The sequence below is a fragment of the Triturus cristatus genome, chromosome 7 (genome assembly GCF_964204655.1).
Source record: "Triturus cristatus chromosome 7, aTriCri1.1, whole genome shotgun sequence".
NCBI classification, from domain to species: domain Eukaryota; kingdom Metazoa; phylum Chordata; class Amphibia; order Caudata; family Salamandridae; genus Triturus; species Triturus cristatus.
The window spans coordinates 341,319,815-341,334,277 of record NC_140590.1 but is presented as its reverse complement, the minus strand read 5'-3'; the positions used below and the strand labels follow the sequence as shown (position 1 = coordinate 341,334,277).

Genomic DNA, 14,463 nt, shown 5'->3' with positions numbered 1-14,463 from the left:
TAAACTTTTAGATTTGCCTGCGCCCTCCCCTCTCAACATCCAGAGGGCACACAGACTTGGTCCTAAATTATCTACTAAGCCCCTTGGTGTTATCATGTTGTTTCTTCAATATACAGATCTACTACAAGTTTTGTCAGCTGACAAATCAAAGAAACAACTCTTTTGGGAAGGTCACCGCTTATATCTCTCCCAAGATGTCGCTAAAGTTACAGCAGACAGGCGGAAGAAGTTCCTTGATCTTCGTCCTCAACTACGGGCTCTCAATGCCAGATTTGGCCTTCTTCACCCATGTCTCTTTAAGGTTACCTATAAGGACAAGACAACAACGTTTGAGGATCCTGTGGCTCTCCAAGAATTCCTTTGTCATCACGGTGCTGATGTTATGGACACCTCCAAACCTTCTTAATTTATTGTCATTTGATTCATGTTTTGTAACTGCCTTTCTATCTTAATTTCGCATCTGTTCAAAGTTTATACTGTGCTTTAGTCTGATATGGTATTATTTGTTTGTTTTGCTCATGCTTCAATAGGTTACCGATCTGGTTACTTCAAAATCCTCTTCCTTTATGTTTCTTCGTTTTATAGATATAACTGTTCTGGTGTTTTTCATATTGCTTTGCTGTTCTCTTGTTAGGATTTTGTATTTTGTCATATATTCTGTTTCTATCCCACTTGTTCTCCTTGTCTTTTCTCTTCCCGATCCATCATGTCTCCTCCCTTCAACCTTCTCTTCTTCTGTATACAGGTAAATATATTTTCCTCATTCCATTCTCTATTGAGCCTCCTGTCGCTTTAGAGTCTTGATGTGGTTTCATCGGGTGTTCGGTGGAGTTTTGCTGCTGTCGTCGTCATCTTCGGGCGTCATCACTCCCCTTTTTCGTCTTGTATCTGTAGGTATGTCTTTCAGTGGTCTTTTGTATGACTTGTACTGTCTCTTGTTCTGTATCCTCATCTACCTTTTTTCCTTACCTTGTTTCACTTCTTTCTTTTATCATTTTTCTCCCTTTTTTCTCACCCTATTCCTTTTTTCTTTTCCCTCCCTCTTTCTTCCCCTCGCTCCCCCTCCTAACTTAGTTCTATCACTTTTTTCCCTTTCTCCTTCTCTACATTCTTTTATCGATATTCACTTCTCTGCTTGTAAACAGATCATTGTTCATATTGCAATTTCCTTTATTTACAATTTGGGTTACTACATGGAACGTTAAAGGATTAAACAATCCTAGCAAAAGGCAACGGGTGCTCTCTCACCTGGCCAAGTTAAAAACGGATATTGCCTTGATTCAAGAATCTCATCTATCTGAGACTGAAGCTCTAAAATTGAAACATTGTAGGGTGGGACATTTTTTTTACTCTCCTGCTGTGGGTAAACACAACAGAACTCTAGTTTTATGTCATAAAAAGTTGAACATTTCCATTGATCATACTGAATATGATGCAGCAGGTCGTTGGTTGTTTGTTAAACTGCTAATTGATAAGATTTCTTTAGTTCTTTTAAATGTTTATGCCCCCACTGGGGTCGATAAGGTTTATTGGCCTTCTATTTCTGAAAAGGTAATCTTTTATGATGATGATTATATTATTTTTGGTGGTGATTGCAACCTAGTCTTTGATCCTTTCTTAGACAGATACTCTAAGGTTAAGTTTTCTCCCTCCACTATGCACTCACAATTTACCTCCACTATCCATCATAGGGCTTTAATCGACATTTGGAGATTGTGTCACCCTGACCTCTGAGAATACAGTTTTTACTCACCTACCCACCATTCTCAATCCCGCATTGACTATCTGTTTCTTAGTAAATCCCTTGCCCAACATGCCATTCATTCTGAAATTGGTTCTATTCTAATCTCTGATCATGCCCCTGTACTTTTTGACATTGACCTTATACCTTTCTCTCCTCACCCAGGCAGATGGCGTTTTAATAACTCCCTTCTCCTTGATCCTATTTTTTGTAAACACTTCAATTCCTTAACTTCAGAATTTTTTGCCATTAATCATCTCCCTGAGTCCTCTTTTGTTATGGTGTGGGATTCATTCAATGCTACTGCTAAAGGTTTTATTATTACATTTGTCTCACAGAAGAAAAAATCCATGGAAGCTAAATCCTCTCAATTACTCACTAAAATTAAACAATTAGAACACACCTATTATCACTCTTTTCCTGAATCCTCCCTGAAAGACCTTATTAATGCTAAATTTACTTTTAATAAACTATCTACTGACGCTGCCTCTAATAAGTTATTGAAAAGCAGTTCTCGATATTATGGCGGCCAAAACAAAATGGGGAAATTATTGGCTAATTATTTGAAAATCAGGAAGAAACAAACTAAAATAGATTCTCTACAAAGCTCTGCTGGCCTTCCTCTATTTAAGGATAAAGATATTTTAAATGAATTTGTTACTTTCTATAAAAGCCTCTATACCCCTGAGACTCTCCCTGACTCATCTGATCTTTCTTCTTATTTTCAATCCCTCCCCCCTCCTTCTTCCACTCACCTCGACTTTAACCCCTTGGAATCTGACATCTCTCTGGGAGAAATATCTCATGTTGTTTCAACTCTGCGCCGGGGGAAAGCTCCTGGCCCGGATGACTTTACCATTGAGTTTTATCATCACTTCGCACCACTTCTTCTTCCATATCTGTTACTTTTATTTCAATCTTTCTTGACTGCTGGTTCTTTGCATGGCACTTTCCAGGAAGCCTTGATTTGCATTCTCCCTAAGCCAGATAAAGATCCCTTACTATGCAAGAACTACAGGCCGATTTTTTTGGTTAATACTGACTATAAAATCTTTGCAAAGATCTTGGCTCTCCGTATGGACCCATTTTTACCTGATCTTATCGGCCCGGAACAATCAGGTTTCATTAAAGGGCGGCTTGCCTCAGATAATTCCTGCGTCTTTTTAAATATTTTAAGTAAAGCTTCCTCTTTAGATCTCCCCTTGGCTGCAATTTCTTTAGATGCTGAGAAAGCTTTCGATAGAATTAGTTGGGATTTTATGTTTCATGCGTTAAGTTGGGTTGGTTTCCCCCCAAATTTCTTCATCTCATCTCTCTATTATACTCCTACCCCCCGTGCTTTTATTTTTGTTAATGGTATTACCTCTGATTATTTTTTGTTGCACCGAGAAGTTAGACAGGGTTGGCACTTATCCCCTTTATTATTTGTTTTAGCCCTGGAACCCTTTTTGACCAAAATTCGGCAGGATGATAATATTACTGGCTTTCATTTTGACTCCCATCAAGTTAAACCATCGGTGTATGCGGATAACATTCTTTTCTATTGTTCTGACCCCCAATTTTCTCTTCCTCACTTCCTCCAACACGTTTCCTCCTTTTCTAAAGTCCTCCCATTTCTCAATTTTGGAAACTTGTTTGGTTTCAAATTCAGAAATTTTCACCGTTAATATCCACTTTTCCTTCACTCATATCTTTTTGGATACTCTTTCCCCCCACTGACCTCACTCTTCATTACTTTTTCAACTCCTAGTCTTACTGTTAGCTATTGCATTTAATCTAATAACCTCTAATTGGAAGCAAGCTAACAAAGTTACCTTCCGCTCATGGTGGAATGCAGTTTGTTTTCATCACGGCCTAGATACTAATTTTATTTCTCCCATCTCCCTGGCTATCAAAAGAGATCTTTTATGGCTTCCTTTGACAACTTATCTATCCCAAACTCCCTCCTTAAATGCTGCCCCTAGCAATGGATCAGATGACATGCGAAAGCCACCCTAGTTTCTCCCTTTGCCTTCTTATTTTACATGGTTTATTGTCATTTACTGCTGCTTATTTTGATATTATGATCTCATGTCTTCATTGCTATGTTTACAATGCTATTTATTATTATATCGATTGCTGTTATTTTCCATATCATATATTGTTCTCCTACCCTTCCTTTCCCTCTTTTATTTATGATACATTTTCATTCTTCTTTCCAATGTAATATGAATGCAATGTTTTCATTTTGTTTTATATCTTTTGTTCTTTATTGCATACGTTTCTTATTTGATATTTATCATATTGTTGTTTCTTCTTTTCCGTTTCCTCAATAAACTCAACTTAAAAAAAGAAGCTTAATAAATGCTGAAGTGAAACCTTTTAGAAAATGTATCCTCTGAAATCAAGTCTGGATGGATGATGTGGAGATACCATTGCCTTGCATAGGGTGGTTTCACTAATTGACTAAACTTTAATCCCGAACAATCTCATAACAAAGTATACACCACAGGGAAAACTGAACACAGTGCTCTTGGACTAATCTGAACTCTTTAGCACAAATGAGATATCGGCCTATGGCTAATTGACAAGAAAATTCAAAACATCAAATAGGGCCATGCAGGGATGCCTCCTGATGCCACCTTTAGCTGAACAATCATGTGCAAATTCTATGGACCATTCAATAGGATATTCCCAATAAAGAGCAGGTAAAATCCCAATATTGCTCTATTAAGAAAATTCAGTGGTTTGAGGAAGATCTCCCAAACCTCCAAAGTGATTACTTAATTTGCAACTCTAACCACATACTCAGAATACAGTCAAAGACAATAACCTAGTAGCCATAAATCACAAGAGACACATGCTTCAGATTCATCCTGGAAGGACACATGCAGGATAAAGTCCCAAAATATCCTCAACTAGGCATCTGGTTGGCGTCTCCCAAAACAGCATTTAACTGAAATGAAAGTGAGGACTTAGGACTTCTGAAGGATCAAGAAACAACAGTCTTGACAAAAGCGTTCATAAGGTGAATCTAGCTACTGGTCAGAGAGGCCTGGCAGGGAAAGACCCAGTAGCCCCATAACTTGCTGTAGCAAAATGTTTTTGAAAAACTTGATAGCGTGCAGCCTTACATGGCTACTCTACCGCATGTGGAGACCAGTCATCTATTTGCCCCTGCCAGAGCAGATCTCCTGCCACTTAATAACCTGGCTAATAATGGGGATTGAGAAATACAAACCTTTGCTTTTTCACCCAAAGGAGACCATAAGCTATCTACTATCTTTTCTTTATCTGTTCCCGATATAGCCCCTGAAATCTGATATTATTTGGAAAGTGCTATCCTAATTTTTATCTGAAGGTGACAAAAAAAGTTGCCTATCTATTGGAAGATCAAACTCGGGTTAATGAGACAACTATCAATCTTCTTTTTGTGAGCATCCAGGCAGAACCAAAACACATCAAAGACCGCACACAGTACAACTAAGCCTGAGTAAATCTTGAGTAATTTCCTTTGTGTAATTTACATAAAAAAGCAAATATTACACAAAATTACTTGTTTTTTTGTGTTGTTCCCATGCTCCTGGGATAAGACTTATAGCCAAATTAAATCTTAACTACATGACGTATAATAATGGCTTAATCTTGGATATTTTGTGTAATAATTGGTTGTGTGACAGAGGCACGCATGGCTAAACCACGCGCGTTCCTCTACAACGCTGCCTGAACAATGAATGCGTCTGAACAATGCATTCCTTTACCACGCATGCCTTTTAGCACGCAATTCCATGATAAAGGCATGACTAGTAAAGGGATATGTTTTTAAAGATCACATCCCAGCCCCCCGCCTTGAGCCCTAAAAAAAACCCTGATTCCCCCCGAGGCCTAAAAACAACCCCAACCCCGAGCTCTGTAAACAACCCCAAGCCCTAAAAACTACCCCATCCCTAAAAACTACCCCAGCCCTTAAAAACTACCCCGACCCCTCCAAAACCAACCTCACTTACCAGACCATGTCCACGCCTACACCTGATCCTTTCTCTTCCTGTGCCCGCCCATCCGCGCATCTAGACCACGCACTACCTTAACCATCCATATGCGTGGTTAAAACAAGCGTGGTTCCGCCTGTGGGGAAACGGCACGCGTGGCTCAACCCGCATTGTAAAGGCCATTTCCCTTAATAATCATAACAGAAAATGTCAGAAGTTATCTGAGATTACTTTATTATCATTATTTTATGTATTCATGATATTTTGACCTTGATGTCATAGTCAGATGATATTTTGGAGTCAATACTAAGGTGGCATACCTACGTGAAGAGCTGAATAATGGTGTGAGATAGGTGAGCAGAAAGCCGTGCATGTAAGTGATTAAAGAGACAGGAGCAGAGTCATGGGTTTTGGCTGCTAGACAGTGGAAAGCGGCTCTGTTTCTGAGCGGGTAGTTAAGAAACGAAATTGCGAGCTGTAGATCTACAAAAGCCTGCAGTTTATAATAGTAGATGTGGATTGAAGGGCAAGTAAAGTTGCCTGGCAGGAAGAGGCCAGGGGTAAGTAGTTCATTCTGGATATTGAGCATATGAATACGTTATTTAAGTCAATTTTCAGAAAAACGGCAATTACATTATGAAAAAGTGTTTACAATATGAATGTTTGACTAACCTGTGTGGGCGTTAGAATGTAGAACTGGTAGAACTTTTGTTTTTAGTACAAATATTTTACTTCCTCAAAAGCAAATGTTATAGGAGACGATAAAAATGATGACATTTACACACTCTATACTTCATGTTTGGATTGCTAGATTCGTTTTCAGTTGTATTTGGTTTCAAGGCTTTACTTTTACCAACATTGTGGCTTCTACAAATGCTTTTTGAAAATAAAGCTACTCTTGTATCAAAGATTTTAAAAGAATGTGTCTGCGTGGCACCTTTTTTAATACAAAGCACCAAGTTTAGGTTTTGGAATTTTGTTGCATTCATACTGTTTTTGCTCTTTGGTTTTCCTAAAATTGATGTTCTTCTTTTAAAATTACAAAGGAAACACACTTAAATACCCTGTTAAAGAGATACTAAAGATATAATGCATATACTCAAGTGTTGGTGAATGAGACAGCTAAAGTAAAGCGCGAATGCCACTCCAAATGATGTCCCTGCACTAAAAAATTGAAACAAAATAGTGCGGAGACAGCAGCGCCTATTCATTGGGGAAGCAGATTGAACAGCCAAGGTGTTTGTGGCAACTGACAGTAGCCTGCACATATAGGAGCAGGAGAAGGAGCACAAAGCCATTTGCACCCACAAGTCTACTTTGGGAGCCCAAATGGCTGGATTGACCAGTACAAATTATTCACAAAAGGATACCTTATTCTCGTAAATCCATTTACTGCAATGTAATTTTACACCACTTTAACATGTCAAGAGGTTGTAAATCCCACACAATCATTCAGTCAATCAGTCAATTGATCAAACATTTATAGAGTGCGACAACTCACCCATGAGGGTCTAGAGGCGCTGGGGATGCTGGCTGATGCATGGTGGATTTTCCTTCGAACATCCAGGTCTTGAGTTCTTTCCTGAATTGCTGGAGCGATGGGGCAGTTTTAAGGTAAAGGGGATGGGAGTTCCATGTCCTACCCCCAAGTTGTGAGAAAGAGCATCATCCGCTGTTGGTGCGGCGGACCCGGGGGTGTCTGTGAGGAAGAGAGAGGCAGATTGGAGGTGTCTGGTTGGTTGGTGGATGGTCAGGCATTTGTTGAGGTATGCTGGTCCTTCCTTGTGTAGGGCCTTGTTAGCGTGGGTCAGCATCTTCAACTAGCATATCTTCTGTATTCGGACCCTGTGTAGTTTCCTGAGGTGGCGTGTGATATGGGTCCTTCTGGGGAGGTCAAGGATGAGTTTTGCTGCCATGTTTTGTATTGTCTCACGTCTCTTTAGGAGGCGTTCCGTGATTCCTATGTAGAGTGTGTTTCCATAGTCCAGCCTGCTGGTGATGAGGGCCTGCGTGACGGTCCTTTTGATGTTGACTGGCAGCCACCTGAAGATCCTGCGTAGCATGCAGATGGTGTGGGAGCAGGCGGCTGAGATTGCGTTGACATGTTTTTCCCACGAAAGCTTGCTGTCCAGGATTGTGCCGGGTCTGTTGGGACTGGTGGTGGCCCGAAATTCGTGCCATGCATCATTCCAGGGCGAGGTGTTGTTCCCATAGATGGGGACTTCCGTATTGTAAGTGTTGAGTTTGAGACACTTGCATTTCATCCAGTGGCGGCTGGTGACATTTGAAAGTAGTGGGGCGTAAAAGATCCGGCTGAGTGTCACCAATTTTGTACTGTGTCCACGGTTTGAACTGAACACTCTATTGTCCTCTGTACTGGTTGGAAATGCCTACAGTCAATAGAAGCCACCCCTAATCCTGCATAATAGCCATTCGAGGCTCGCTGGCGTGCAGACTAGAGACAGTCTGATGTGGATGTCGGCCGGTAGACCTATTTCTAAACTGTACCTTTATGTTGGTGGAGGAGGTTGAAATTCAATACGGCATAGATCTGCCCTGTTTTTGTTGAGTATAGTGCATTGAAAATTAAATAAAGATGTTCACAGAAAAAAAAGATACCCAGATCAATACTCCTGGAAGAAGGAAAGTGATAGAACAAAGACAGAAAGACAGAACTTCCAAACAAGATCTGCTCTCACAACACTACAATAATGCACTTCTGCAGCATCTGTAGGACAGCAGCATTTCCTGATATTGATCAATAGTGCAACCTTACCTTACCCAGAGAGATCAGCACACAGTGAATTTCGTTCATCAGGTTCCCACACAGCTCCCTCTGCCATCCTTGTAAACGATCCCAATCCTCGTCTGAGAAGCAGCCGGAAGCACAGCGGAAGGGAATCTGTGCCTGGAACGAAGACCATTATGTGGCTTTCTCGGCCTCTACACTCAGTGAACGTTCTGGAGTGCTTTTAACACCAGGCCAGTGCGAAAGAACAAGACAGCTGAGTAAGATGCTGAGAATCAACTCACTCTCGAATCCCAGGGGTGCGTCTCCTGTTCGAATTATGCCAGGCCCCGGCATTCCTGCAGTGCCCAGACTGCCAGGTCACCTACTACTGCTCGGCCGAGCATCAGCCATCAGCGCTGCGACTTAGAAAACTGGCCGCTGCGTGCCCCGAAGCCCGCGCTCTGCAGTGAGACAGAGCGGCAGCGTAGCGCCGAGAAGAGCTTGCAGATTAGGCGGCACCGGCTGCTGGACATCTGCCAGCAAGCGGCCGAGCAGTTGCTTATTGTTTCCTGGCGGTACAATCAGGCTCTTCCTGCCGCTATGTATGCCTTGCGCTTCGGTATCGCGGTCCACGGCCTGCGCTCCCTGCAGCTGGTGCCTACCTGCTGCTTGCCGAGAACAGCACCAGGACGGGCCACTTCTCGCAGGCCGAGGAATTCCTCTTGCACACTGACTGGACTGTACTCAAGAACCCCGAGTGCAGTCCTACACTGCTGGCGAAGCTGCACCGCATTCACCGCACACTACTCTTTTTCTCCAACTTGGCCAAGGACATCTAATACAGCAGCAGCTGCGCCTATGGCGCCGGCGACATGCTCCCGGCTACGTACTTTCACATGGCTAAGGTCTCCCAGTCGCGGCCGGCGGACTGAGTCATGATGCCAGCAGCAACTTAACATGGGAGCCAAAAGATTGGTGAGGCGCAGGGGAGAGCGCCCCAGCCGCTCCATTTTCTCCTGCATAAAGAAAAAGGGAGAGTGGGCGGTTGTGCTCGAGGGCAGGGGGGGAGTGGCTTACCCACTGTTGTGGGTACTGATTGTTTGGTCGGCTCCAGGGGCCGACCAAAAAGTAAGTATCCAGAACAGTGGGTAAGCCACTCCCCCCTGCTCTCGAGCACGACCGCCCACCCTCCAGCCCCCAACCAGGCACTTCTGCTTTCTCGCAGTGCGAGAAGCAGAAACATAAAATGGTAATTTTTACCATTTTATGTTTCTGCTTCTCGCACTGCGAGAAAGCAGTGGGGCGACGCCCAAACGCCCCTATGGAGGAGCCGCCACTGATTTCATCCATTCCGCAACGTTCAGCAAGCAAGAGTGGAAGTTGGCTCTGGTGGTGGAGGGTTCTTCGGTCACTGAAATTATGAGCTGGGTGTCGTAAGCAAAGGAGATGATGTTGAGCCCGGGTGGTCTGACGGTGTGTGCCAGGGGAGTCATGTAGGTGTTGAAGAGGGTGGGGCTGAGGGACGATCCTTGGGGGATTCCGCAGATGGTCTTCTTGGGCTCTGATGTGAACGGAGAAAGATGGATCCTCTGGGTTATTCTGGAGAGAAATGATAGGATCCATTTGAGGTAGTGTCCCTGGATTCTGATGTGGTGGAGTCTGTTGATCAGTGTATGATGGGAGATAGTGTAAAAAGCAGCTGACAGGTCAAGGAGGATGAGGGCCGCTGTTTCATTGTGGTCAAGGAGGGCACTGATGTCGTCGGTGGCTGCTATCAGGGCTGTCTTGGTGCTGTGGTTGGCTCGAAATCTGGATTGAGAGGGGTCTAGGAGGTTGTGGTGCTCTAGGTGATAGGTGATTTGCCGGTTGATCGCTTTCTCGAGGACCTTTGCTGGAAATGGGAGAAGAGTGATAGACCAGTAGTACTTAGTTTGTGTCGGTTCGGTGGATATTTATTTCAGGAAGGGTCTTACTTCAGCGTGTTTCCAGTCTTCGGGGAAGCAGGCCGATGTGATGGAGGTGTTAACGACCTTTCTGAGTTCGTCGCCGATTATCTTGATTCCAAGGTTGGAGATGTGGTGGGGACAGGGATCCATGGGTGCTCCCGAGTGCACTGACTTCATGATTGAGATGGTGTCTTGAGTGGTGAGGAAGTCCAATTGGGTGTGGAGGAGTTCAGGGTTTGTGTTCGTGGGTGTGAGCTGGTTGATACTGTCTGCAGCAGAGGGTTGGGGTTTAAAGTTTTGGTAGATGACCAAGATCTTGTTGTGGAAGAAATTGGCCTGGGTGTTGCACAGATCTTGGGAGGGTGTGATACCATGCACAGTGGCAGTGAGATTGGCGAATTCCTTCATGATGGCAAAGAGTTCCCAGCTGCGGTTTGAACTGGCTTCAATGCGGTCTACGAGGAGCTAAAAGTTTGTGAACTCCCACCTCAAACATGGAGGTGGGAGGGTCACAAACAATCTCCAGTGGAGAAAAGAAGCCTAAAACCCACTACCCTTTACCACTGCAAATCCCTTCCCTGAACCTTAAAACTCCCTTACTACCACATACACTACCCATACCTGATCCCTAAAATCCTATTTTTACGCCTGTACACTACACTTCACTGAACCCCTTAAACCTCTTACTACCCCAATACAATACCCATCCCTAAAAACCACTTGATATTTCAAAACTAAATCTAACCCTAACTCCCTTACAATCCCTAAACCCACCGACCATCACCCATACACCCACCCACCATTAAACCTTTAAATGTGCTGTAAATGTAATGCGTTGTAACTTACCTCCTTGAAAAATAACTTGTTGTAGCACTAAATGAGTTGTAAAACAGTTGTATAATAGAACACCGCATGCCTAAACCATGCCGGCTAAACCATGACCGCATCTTTACCACCCTTGCCTTTATAACGAATTCCGTTGTAAAGGCATAATTGGTAAAGATCACATCCCTGCCCTAAGCCCTAAAAACTGTCCCCAAGCACTGCAACCCCCCCTCACCCCAGGCCAAAAAACTAACCGACCCCAGCCCTCCGCCTTGAGTCCTAAAACAGCCCCCAGCCCAAAAAACGACCCCGATCACAACCCCGCACCCTGAACCCTAAAATGTCCCCAGCCCAAAAAACTACCCCTGCCATCCGCCCTGAGCCCTAAAACGGCCCTTAGGCAAAAAAACAACCCCAACCCCGGCCCCCTGTCGTGAGTCCTAAAACGGACCCCGGCCCTGAAAACTAGCCCTTCTCACCTGCCCTGAGCCCAAAAACTACCCCATGAAAATAATCCCCCCCAAGCCCTACTTACCAAGCCGCATCCTGGTCCTTCCTCTCTCGATCCTTTTGTTCCTCTCCCCGCCCAACCGGTCTCTAGAACTAGACTGCTGACTGCCTTAACCACGCATATGCATGATTAAGGCATTTGAGTGGTTAAGGCAAGAGGTGTTCCGTTTGCATGGTAATGGCACACATGGCTTAGCCAGCATGATTAATGCTGTTTCCCGTTGTAAAATTGTTGAAGTTGTCCCTCCCGGTAGTAGATACGCTGTATTGGGATAATACCCATATAAACACAACACTAAAATGTTTGGGAGTAGGTACAGTGTAAACAGTATAGAATTGGAATACATATGTAGTTTGAGATTCCTGGACACGGCTGCCACGTGGCTAAACTCCACTCATCAGTTTTTTTATCCACCGACCAGACTATTGCTATACCACATCATACACCACCACCCACCATCCATTCCATGCTGCACTAAAGCACATCAAACCTTAGAACCATAGAGCATCAACACTTCACTAGCTCTCAAAAGATCGATCACATCGCCCTGCACTTAAAATCAAACAATATTCCACCTAAAACACACCAAAAACTACAGTGCACAATACTTTCCTTCACACTTACTCCGCAATCCACATACCTCATTGTAGCACACCAAGGGACATATTCTTAAGGACTTATCGCGAGTTATCGGCACTTTATCTCAGCCAAAGTGGCGATAAATGTATCGCCCTTATTCACAAGCAGGTGCTAACAGCCGATATCACCAGTTTTCCTGCGATAGCAGCCGCAAAAAACATCGCCATGGATGATACCTGCAACTAACGCTAATTAGATGCAGAGTAGGCATTCCCGTGCAAAAAGCCGCGACAACACCACTTCGCAACATTCTCAATGACCAGCCAGATCGGCGATATGATCACAAAACATGCTATAAGGCGCGTTAGCAGCAGGGATTTAACACCTGCTCTTACCTGGTGTTAAGTCAGACGACAACCTGCACCAGAAAAGGGATCCCAGCCCAGAGCCACACCTGAAGAACAACAGATGCCATGGAGCTACTGATCATGCATCTCGGACACCCAAGTGGGCCACAACACCCACCGCCACCATCCCCAGGCCTGCCACCCCCCTGAATCCACCCCCCGCAGGACTACCACAGAGGCAGCGCAGACACAGACAGCAGACCTTCAGAAAACGAACCAGCCTCACAGACCTAACACCAGAGGATGTCATTGCCCACTACAGGCTCAAAAGGACAACCATCCTACGCATCCTGACCATCATTGCCCACAGGCTGACGGTACCAACACAGCGTACAACCAACATCCCTCCGCAGACAAAGCTGCTGACTATGCTGCACCTGTTGGCCTCTGGGACCTTCCAACCAACAACTGCCAGAGTCAGAGTCTCACAGCCAGCCCTAGCCAAGTTCCTCACACCTGTCTTGGATGCCATCATCAGCCTGGTACCCCAGTACCTTCACTTCCCACACACTGGGCAGGAACAGCTGGAGAGCAAGCAAGGCTTCTATGCCATAGCTGGATTCCCACATATGTTGGGGGCAATCGACTGCACACATGTACTCCTCGTGCCCCCTGCCGCCACCGCACACAAATACTGCAACAGGAAGCACACGCATTCCATCAATGTGTAGGCAATAGTGGACCATCTGGGACTCTTCACCAATGTCGTCACCAACTACCCAGGCAGTGTGCATAGTTCCTTCGTTTTCCGACAGTCCATCATCAACCAGCACTTTGAGGCTGGCACCTATGGGAAAGCATTGCTTGTTGGGAAGTACCAAATGAACACACCACACACCTCAACTCCACAATCATGCAACTCACAACTCTGGGAATGCACACGTTACGAACTCACATAAAACATGCCAAACAACATGCCCACCTACCAGACACGGTAGCACAACTTACTGTGGTAACCTGAGCTAGCCATGAACACAAGCCATTAACGGCATGGCACCTCAGCCACACATTAGCAGAATGTGTGGAGACGTGGGAACCAGGCATGTGCGAAGGAGGCAAGTGACACATGAATAAGAATGTACAGAGTGCCAAATGTGGCGTGGATGTGCTGGCCACACTGCAGTATGCAGACCACAGACATGCCAATGTCGACATATAGTGCTGGTGTTTGGAGTGTAGTGAACAGTGGACGCAACCATGTTACCCCAGACAGTGGGGAAGTTCGCAGAAATGTAGCTTGTTACATACCCCCTTGTAAGTGTGAGCGGAGTGGGCTGGCCCGGCATAGGCCAGGCCAGCGTAGGGGTGTGAATAAAAAGCCTGTTGCTCTGGGCGTGGTTCTCTTCCGGAATGGCCAACGTGTCTGCCAGGGCGGCGCCTCCCAGCCCGCCACGAGGCCGACGACATGAGCGGTGGTGCCTGCGATCCTGTGCGCCTGCTACACCCCAGGCCGCAGGTCCCCAGACCCGTCTTGGCCGCCCCTGCACAACCAGGCCACACCGCTCACCTACCGACACCAAGCCCGAGGCCCGCGACCTTGGCAGCCTCCTCAGACCATCCCAGCCTCCGCGACACAGGCACACAGGCTCCCAGCACTCCTTTCTCATTGACGTACTCCACCGGCCTACACTGCCATTAAGTAGGTCACACATTTGGAACTGAGGCTTGACTATACAATGGCAGAGTACATATTTTGTGTCAGAGTTTATATCACTGTACTCCCTTCGATGTGGTGCCACCGACTCTGTGCATAGC

The 14,463-nt window shown here is 45.1% G+C and overlaps 1 pseudogene; it reads left to right on the top strand.

Annotated features, from left to right (window-relative positions):
- The first annotated feature begins 8,723 nt into the window (after window positions 1–8,723).
- On the top strand, window positions 8,724–9,372 carry LOC146809614 (zinc finger MYND domain-containing protein 12-like; annotated as a pseudogene).
- The last annotated feature ends 5,091 nt before the right edge of the window (window positions 9,373–14,463 follow it).